This window comes from Octodon degus, unplaced genomic scaffold (assembly GCF_000260255.1).
Source record: "Octodon degus isolate 3935 unplaced genomic scaffold, OctDeg1.0 scaffold00284, whole genome shotgun sequence".
Lineage (NCBI taxonomy): Eukaryota > Metazoa > Chordata > Mammalia > Rodentia > Octodontidae > Octodon > Octodon degus.
In genome coordinates this window covers 1,114,539-1,124,685 of record NW_004524860.1, presented here as the reverse complement: position 1 = coordinate 1,124,685, position 10,147 = coordinate 1,114,539, and positions in this window count along the sequence as shown.

The window sequence follows — 10,147 nt, the reverse complement described above, 5'->3', positions numbered from 1 at the left end:
GCAGCAGGAAGGAGCTGAGCACAGCAGCCAGACCCAAGCCAGGCACAGCTGGATAAATTCAAACTTTTTAGATCTGTACATGAATTTCAGTAGGTGTTAAGGTTATAACTGCACCAAAGCTCTACAACAAAGGTCAGGAGACAGTGGTACACAAAATGACAACAAAAAGGAGAAAAATGCAATATCAGACCCTTTTATTACATCTTTTACATATATTTCCATTAAAGAGAGTGTAGCAGTCATTTATGTAATATTAGAAGCATTATGCATTGAAAAGACCAAAATGATAGGCATTTCAATGGTTGTTCCATTGCATACTGTTGTCTGAAAACGAGTTGCTCAGATTACCAGACGTAAGCATGCACAGGTGGTGAGGCATCGTCGCATTATACCACAAATTATATTATTCATGCATATTTGATTACAGTGCTCTTTATCATCACAAAAACTATTGCTGTCTGCGATTCTGTAGTTCTAGATGGGTATTTAGCCATTCATGCTCCTTAGCAAACAGTATCCGAGGAAAACCTATATTAAGGAGAATTACTGTTGCTAAGTTTCTGAGGTTCAGTCCATGTACTTCAGTCTCCATAGTGATGGGCCTTTGGGAGAAAGAACACTTAGAAGCGTGAGAATGTGTCAAAGCACACCTACATGGGAAAGAAGATGAAGGAGGAGAAAGAGGAGGAGGAGGAGGAGGAGGAGGAGGAGGAGGAGGAGGAGGGTAGAAGGAAGTCTAAGAACACAAGGAAGAGAAAGAAACTTATGTAAGATACAATCCACAGGAACACATCTTCATGAGCTACTGTCTCAAAGCAGGGGGCAAGACTGCTATTCATTCAGCTCAGACCACATCAAAGAATGAACTCAATGAAGAAGGTGCTGGTCCCATGATCTGATCATCACCCTAAGCCCCATATTTGACTATTTCTGCACTGGGGTTCAAGGCTTCCACAAGCGAACATCAGTGACATTTACCTCTAAAATATAACAGCATGATTGCTTTTTTGCATTACCAGGGAATGAACACAGGATCCTGTGGTTTCCAGGCAAGCACTTATTCTACTGACCTATCTCTCCAGGCCCAGCAGCATGATGTATGAAGCCTGTATCTGTCCAGTTTCATATCCTGCAGTCCAATATTTACTGGACTGTGTCATGGTGTGTTATTCTTTGATGCTATGTGGGATAGGGGCATAGGTTTTGTCCAATTAGTCACCCATGAAAACCCAGGTAACAGCCAACTGTTATGATGCATTTTATAGAATGGAAAATACCATCTCTCGTGCATGAACAGCTATAAGATATAAACAGTGCACAATGTAACAGGAAGCCACGACCCCAAGCTCTGTGGAGGAGAGGATCCCAAGAGGCTGACAGGATGAACACACTCTCTACACTTTCCTGCTATGGAGAGCAAAGACGGAAATGAGATGAGACACAGTCTGAGATCTTGTGCAGGAGTATCCCAAGCCTGAGTCTCTGTGCACTTCTTGCACAGTAACATGTGGCTGTATCTGCAGCTTCCACACTGCTCATTGTGAGGAAAACCTGGTTGTTGGAGGTGTCCTTGGTGATGGAGAGCCGGCTCTTCAGGCCTGAGCTGTAGTATTTATAATCATCCCAATAAATGACTGCCAGCCACCCCAGGCCCTTCCCTGGGAGCTGACGGTTCCAGCTTACACCTATACCATATGTGCTCAGTGAGAATCCAGAGAAGGAGCAGGCCAGCCTGAGATTTTGAGTTGGTGTCACCAGCCATGGGCCAGACTCCTTCAGGGTGACCTGAGACATGACCCCTGTGGAGAAACAGATGACATTGAAATATTTTTCAGATGAGAACAAGAACCTTTGGATCCCTCAGACACTGACCCAGGCACTCACAGGCAGGGATGGTCAGTAACAGGAGAAGGGAACAAAGACTGTCCATGGTGCCACAGGAGACCTAAGCCAGGGCCTGCTGGGTTTTTCAATCCAGCAGGGGAGGAGCTAGAAGAGATTTGCATCTCCCCCCAACCCCAGGTCCTGACCATGATGGGAGGATTCAGGGCTGAAAACACAGAGGGAACCAGGCCGTGATGCACAGCACCTCATCCTCAGCTGTGGCTTCCACATCCACTCCCCTTGGGGATACTTCACAAGCAGATCCAGGACATGAGACACAGACTTCAGGTGAAGCCTGTGGTTGGAGGACATCAAAACTGAGAGGCTCCCATTGCTGCAGACAGAGATTTCCCTGCAGACAGAGATTTAGAACAAGGGAGGACACCAAGATGGCCCTTTACCTGGTTTTATCAAGAGGCTGTTCCTGAATGTAAGCTCCTGTCCTCTGTATGACAGATGGAAGACAAAGTTATTCAGCAGAAGAGAGTGACCCTAGACTACTCATTTTCAATTCTTGTTTGTACAGGTGTCAGCTCCTCAGTGTCTCCACATGGGTGTCGTGCCCCAAGAACCATTCAATGATACCCAAAATTTCCTCATGTCCAGTAAGAACTGAGGAGACAGTGGACTCCAAGTCAAATTTCCATAGGCTCCACCAAGGGTGGATGGGAGTGTACAAGCTTTGCTGGATTCCAGCGCACAGCTGTTTAGCAGCAAGCTCCCTCACAGCTGTTGTGCTCCTGCACTGTCCCAGATCTCATTCTGCTGGTCTTGGAGCCTTCTTCCAGCACAGGTGGTCCTCAACACCACAGAAAGTAGTGCGCAGAGCGGACAGTTCTCTGTCAAAGTGGACAGACAGACGCAAATCTGTCCGTCCTTTGCCCATTGTTTACGTGTCATTCATTTATTTCTTCCTGATTTTATAAGTTACCATCATTTTGTATCTTGTGGTGTGGTTGTACAGCTGTGTCTCTGCTATTGATGTCTTGCATAGTCTTCTCTCTATTCTGCAGCTTTCCTTGCCAAAGTCCAATTTATGATAAGATCAGAGACATCAGATTACAGTGCATGATCAACTTCTCAGATTCAGAGAGGAGAATGCGAGATGCAGAAGGCAGAGCAGGCAACTCAAGTCAAGAGCAGCTACCCTGAGTATTTTCATGACTGCCTTAGGAATGCTCAGCTCTTACAGGTGCTCCTTATTCCTGATCCACTTACGTTTGCGACCTCAGCAAGTGTGATTCTGCCTTAAATCTTACGAACGTTAGAACTGAAACTATGAAACATGTAATATCCTTCAGTTGCATGTGAGGATGTTGTCTTCCTACAAACTGATTTCAACAATTTACAATAAATTAAGTGGGTGTACCTGCACAATGAAGCAACCTGCTGTCATCCAGAATTAGAGGTGGTGCATGCCCATGAGCTTTGCTTTCTCCATATGGTCTGGTGTTCCCTGCACTTCAGTTCACAGAACACAAGGATCCTCTCCCTGGTCCTTATTGGAAGTCACGCCTCTGAGGAAATCTGGGTAATTTTCCAAGGAGTTGAATAGCTGGCCCACATATGGGGGACCTTGAGGCAGAACCATGTTTGACCCCAGTTTATGCAATAAGTGACATGGCTAGACCCTACCTAAAATTTGAAGAGATGGGTGCATTAGTTTAGGATGTAAGCCCTGGCTTCAATCTCCAAGACTTAAAACAGTTACTTTAAATTGAGTCTATAAATGACATTTCTCTCAGTCTAGATAAACTGAGTTTGAAATTTGTCTGCTCAAAACCCCAAAAGCATAGATGTTTTTTATTTTAACACTTGGTTTTACATTTTAATTGTGAATAGCACACGTAGGGATCTATCCAGGTTTCTTTGCCTAGAAATTAAACTGAAATTTCTGTTTTAGTGACCTTTTAAAATACAAATACAATCATGGATCTCCTTACATTACAGAGTTTATGGCTAGACATTATTGAGTCTGACAGAAAAATATATAGATTTCTCAATATGCATATGTGATACAAATAAGTATTAAACGTCCTGCATGTGAGGGCACAGAAGAAAGTTAGAAAATTATTGCACACTGGGGGGAAATGATTTCTTAATATGAAGTTAAAGAAACTCCATTAATTATCCAGTATAGTTTTATGAGTTATACATATTGTAAATCATAAACTTGGATACTTTTTTGATTATGTTTCCAAAACTCAGTCCTTACAGTGTGTTCTGCTTTGTTCTTTTAGGCTGGTCATGCTTTCTGAAATTTTGTGACCCTTAAGGTTTCAATACAATCTAATCATTTTCTGGTTTTTATGTTTTCCTATTTTGAGGATGTTAGTAATGACTTTTGTTCCTTGTGAGCTTGGAGCAGGAACAATAAGAAACTTCAGAGATCAACCTGAACCTATTATTAGAGTCAAGAATCTGAGCCAAAGAATTTGAAAATTAATCTTGATATTCATCCCTAAACCTGGAAAATGAAACAGAAAATGGACACAACAGCATGGCCATAGGAAATCAGGAGAGATTTAAAAGATCTCACATGAACCAGGAATCCAAAAGCACCACTGTGAGGAGCTGGGACATTCCAGGTGACTGAGGTGTCTTAACCCTAGAGAGAATCAGCCGGTTCACCTGTGACAACACACCAGACACAGGGAGCATTTCATTCCTTAAATAATTGACAAATCAATGAGTGATTATTTCAGTTCCAGCTGAGGATCATAAAAGGGTGAATAGACAGAGCATGCCCTGGATGACAAGGTGAGTTGGGTGTGATGTCCACAGTTGCTTTCTGGAGGCAAGAGTCTCAGCAAGAGCACAGCACCTCCACTGTGCTTTCAGGGATAAACAGCACGAGGAGTCAGCACTGTGAGGCATTTCCTTCTGCTCAGGACGCAGCTGCTACACAGGAAACTGAAACCAGAAGGACATCAACTGAAGTCAATTTGCATTTTATGGAAAAGCATACATAGATAAGTGATTGACAATTACAAAGTGTACTGAAGAAAATCAAATTAGGAGAACTCTTTAGAACATAAAAGTAAATATTGTGAAATATGGCATTTCATTTTAAATATAAATTTTGTAAAATTAAACTAAGAATTACTTGAAAACTTATGTTGTGTGTGTGTGATCCGATATGGAAACAGACGAGGAGGAGGAGGAGAAGGAGGAGAGAGAGAGAGAGAGAGAGAGAGAGAGAGAGAGAGAGAGACAGAGACAGAGAGACAGAGAGAGACAGAGAGAGAGATCTATATACAATAGAAATATGTGTAATTGTTAATCATCATTGTCTTGCATAGCCCCTCTGGAAAGAGATTATAGAGAGGCCCTGGACACAGCCATGAGTGCACTCCAGGTGTCCCTCTCCCCTCCTCTGCTGAGTACAGGACTCCACATGGTGTTGGGACTGAGCCTTGTGAATAGATCTCCTGAAGTGGACCAGGAGGGGAGAGAGCTGTGTCTTCTCAAACCCTATGCAGATGAGTAAAGAAGACTTTTTTTCTCAATCAGAGTCTTTGATTCCTGCATCAGATAATCTCCCTTGCTGTTAATAAACATAACAAATCTATTTTTTTTGGTGATGAAAGGTGAACTTGGCTTTCAAAATACCCAAATGATCCTTTACTTTCTGTAGAAGAGGATAGCTCTTAAGTGAACTGTACTAGATGAGTGTAGTCCAGGGTCTTCAGGTCTTGTGATTGTGAGACAGAGGGAATATCCCAAAGATGACCAAAGCTCTCACAGTCCAGAGTCCTCCTCTGCCATGGCTCCTGGAGTCCTTGCAGGTGCTCAGTGGATCTTCAGCGCCCCCTGCCACTGGGAGCAGCCCTGCAGGAGGTTTTCCTCTGGGCTCACACTGATGTCCTTTATTTCTCTTGCGCAGTAACACAGGGCTGTGCCCTCAGATTTCACCAAACTTAATTGCTGCCACAATGGTATTATGACAGCTGGAAAGGCTGACTAGACTTTCTAAGATGGTTTTGAATCAGTGCTTCCAGTTTTACCACTGAATTCTATGCATTCCAGTCCTTTGCCTGAGGACAGACTGATCCAGCTTCAGGTGTTAGGGATGGTGGTGGAGTGACCAAAGAGACAGAGACTACAAAGACTTCACTCTTCCAGGCCCTGATTATTGAACCTGGGAAATAATACTTGGGGAAGAGAACACAGTGAGTCTTGGGTCATACACATCTTCCCCTTCTATTCCTTTCTCATTCTTGGAACCTCACCTCTGTAAACAACCAGCCAAATTTCAGGGAACCAATATTGCTGCATTTGCTTGGATATAAGCTCTATAAATCCTACTGAAGTCTTCAAATTAAAATATGCCCCTGAATGTAATAAAATGATGGCTTTCTTTTAATCCAGATGCTTATTTGAATATATTCAGGTAAAGTGCACACTTTTACAGAAGGCACAGAGGAAGAGGGCTGGGTCCCTTTGCTAGTACTGTTGGTTGTGCCCTCACTGAGCTCCATTTTGACTCTGAATTTCACTGCACCAGGCCTACTGTCCTCTTACTCCAGGATGAGACATGCAGCAGACAAACTTTCATGGATCTGAATATTCACAAGTGTTTTGTCCTAAGGTAACCACAACTCAGTCTCCACCTATTAGTGGGAGAGAATATGCTTATCATTGGGCATTTGTTTGTGTACATATGCATGCAGGCATTACTGGTAGACACTACAGGTAAACATAGACACTACAGGTAAATATAGATAATATGCATACTGGTCTAAAGTGAAGGATTCTAACTCCAAACCATTTTCATTTTCATCAAGTAATTTGTGCTCCAACATATTGTGGGAGCAGCTCAAGGTTACACTGCCATTTAGTTCAGACTAAAATGATCCTGACACCAAGTTTGCCATAAGTTAGACTGGCTTCTGTGACTTATGAGTCTTGGATATTCATTCAATACTGCTGATTTCCAGGGTTTCCATGGAGGAGTTTTATGTTCATTCTAGCAAGCATGTGCTTTTGTTTTAGTGTGGTGTAGATATTTTGCTTAAGTTATGTAATTGCCCAGCCTTGTTGAAGTAGAACTCAGGTGCTCAGTCCTGATCAACCCATAGAAAACTGAGTGTTCACATGAGCACCCCAGACCTGTATATCTCTCTTCGCTGGATGACAAGAATGGCCAATACATCCTCAGAGCATTTAATACACAGCTGGGAAAAAAAAAAAAAACTTTGCTCGGTGATACACTGGGAAGTCTCTCATCATCAGGATCGTATTTGAATATCTGAGAAATGTGGAATATCTCATTTTTTACCACTACTGGAAGATTTTAATTTCAGCAAAATATTATCTCCACTGGAGCAAGAAACTTCATGATTCCTGACAGTCATCCTGGACACTCTATAGTTTATAGAGGGTCGGTGACATGGTTCAGCTGTCTACAGCACCTGCTTAAGCAAGCTTAGGCAGGCTCCGGGACCATGATTCCATCACTGACATCACATGTTTTGCCAGCCCTACTCCCAGGGCAGGCCAAGCCAGCGCACACGCATACACACAAAATCATATAAAAAGCCTACAGAAGGAATGATTATCTCTGCCTTAGAAGGTATCTCCTTTATTCTGAGGTTGGATGCTGCCTAAGATCTCAGGAGTACATGGTGGTGAAGATTAGAGCTCAGGTCCAGGCATTTTCACTGTGGAAACCCAACACTGTGGACTGCACTATCTGCCCTCATGTCTGAAAATTCAGAATTTTGAGTTGGTACTACTAACTCTAAAAAGCTTATTTTATTTCCATGTAATAATTGCACGTAGTATGAGTGTCTAGTGCAATATTTCATCACAAGCATATGGTGTACCCTGATGAAGTTGGGTAATCATCCTTCCATGACCTTTTCATTTACCCATACCTGGAGGCATCGAGTTACTTGCACTTTGATATCTCCAACACATTAAAAGGAACTCTAAGAGTGCTCTGTACAGTGGAGGACCCCTGAGGCACCAGTGGGCATCATTTATGAGTAAGTTAAAACTATATTTATAAAGATAAGTACTAATGTCATGGACAGATGGATGGATGGATAAAAAGACAAGCAGTGACACAGACACATAAGTTAAGAAATGCACTGTTTGCCTGCAGACTTCTGACTCATACACATTGCCCTTCATTTATTTATTCTTTTGTAATTTATGGCTCTGTAAACTCATGTGTATTTACTTAATAGTTGGGAATGGAATCCAGTGTCCTTATACATACTTCACTGCTGCAATTTTATCAGCATTGTCCTCTGGGTTCTGCTTTCACTGTCGCTGTAATACACCTGCAGTCTAACTGTTGGGCACTGAGATGTGCCCACCCACTCTGAGCAGGTCCCTGCACCCTCATCCTTCACTGTGATATCTTTCTCATTTCTGGCTCTTCTAAATGTTCCTGACCTGAATCAAGCCACTTCTCCTCAGTGCCCCAGGTTGTTTTGTTGAGGAAATAAATAGAAAAATTAATGTATGAATCTGAAAAGAAGTTAGAGGGAAAGAAATCACAGGCACTGACAGGAAATCAGCTATACTGGTTGATATAGTGTGTCAACTTGAAAAACTGAAAAGTTAAGTGATTGAATAGAGAGGTAAGGCTTTTACTTTGTAAACATACTCAAGATGTGCAAGAGATAGGTATAGACATTGTGTGAGTTCTACACCCTCACCTGAGGACAGCTTGCTGATCATGTAAAGAAGAGAGAGAGAGGCATGCTAGAAGCAGCATCTACTCCCCTTTTGCTTTTTTGCTTTTTTCTGGCACTATAAATTGCTACATTCTGTCATGTGTCACTCAGCCTTAGAGCCAGCCAAATATCCACTAAATTCTCCACAAACTGTTAGCTACAAAAATCTTTCCTTCTTTAATTTTGGGTGTTGAATATTTTGTCCCAGAAACAAGAAAAAAAACTGATACTCTAGCCTTTAATGGTACTCACCTTTGCACCTGCCCATTCTCTGATCCTCAGGTCTCCCCTGCTGCTCATGAGGGCCTTCATACAAGGATTAAGTCTGTACTTACCCTGATGTCCCCTCACTGCCTCTCTCTCACTAATTCAAGTCTAAATCCTGGGACCTTAGACTGTGGCCTTGCAGGTCCTGCCTTTGCAATCTCTCTGGGAAGGGTGAACCTTCCTTTCACAGATGTGACATATTGAGTCTGTTCTCTATTATCTTTCTTCCCATTTTTAACCAGATCAACCCACTCAAGGCCCCTCCCTGTAGTCTGATAGTCCCAGTCCATGCAGTATCCAGAGACTGCACAGGACAGTTGCAGGAACTTCTGAGACTATACCACACCTCCTAGCCCCACCTGCTGCAGCCAACCCTGATCACCTGCAAACACAGAGACACCTGCTCAGGAAACTGCCACAGCTTCCTCTGTTTATCCCACTCATATATCATTGGACACTCATTCTTCCTTGTCCTTCATGAATCACATTATGTTTTGTCATTTCTTAGTTTTTAAAGAGTTCCCTTATTTCTTTTCAACTCAGTAACTCTTTCCCATTGAATAAGTTCATTCCCTTTTCCCAGTATCAATTGTACCCTTTCGATTCCATTTTTTCTATCAAGTTGTCACAGGAAGGAGACAATATTATGTTTACACACGCCTGTCTGATTTATTTCATTTAAGAGTATGTTCTCCATTTGTATCCATTTACCAACAAAAGTTCCAAATTTGTCCTATGTTATAGCTGAATTATACTCCATTGTGTAAAAGTACCGCATCTTCATCTATTCCTTAGTTGAAGGATATCTGATTGTTTTTAGGTTTTGGCTAGGACAAATTGCACTCCTATGAATCTCATTCTAAACAGTAACACATAAAGGGTGAATGGTTTTGTCCTTGAACTCAGAGCATTGAAACATCATTCAGGTGAATCCAAATGAGAAAGTTCAAGGTACAAGCATGTAGCAGAGGCACTCCAACTTTGCGGGCACAGCAGATCACAGGGGAAGAGAATGGGAAAGCAATAGACACATGTTAAAGGCAAAGTCCCAATGAACCAGCTCCTCCAACTACACCCCACTTCCCAACACCACATTCTCCTCAGAAAACCAGTGATCCAATCTTTTCTCTTGGATTCCTTCGCAAACTCAAGAAGAAAATTCAAATAATCCTGTGCAACAGACCACCAGAAATCAGGTCCCTCAATGTCTCTCCTGTGAAATCATAATCTAAATCAAAGAAACCAGAGTTAGTTGTCCCTGCTGCTTCCTCAGCCAGAGTGAGCTCAGCCCCAGGTTTCTGACACTC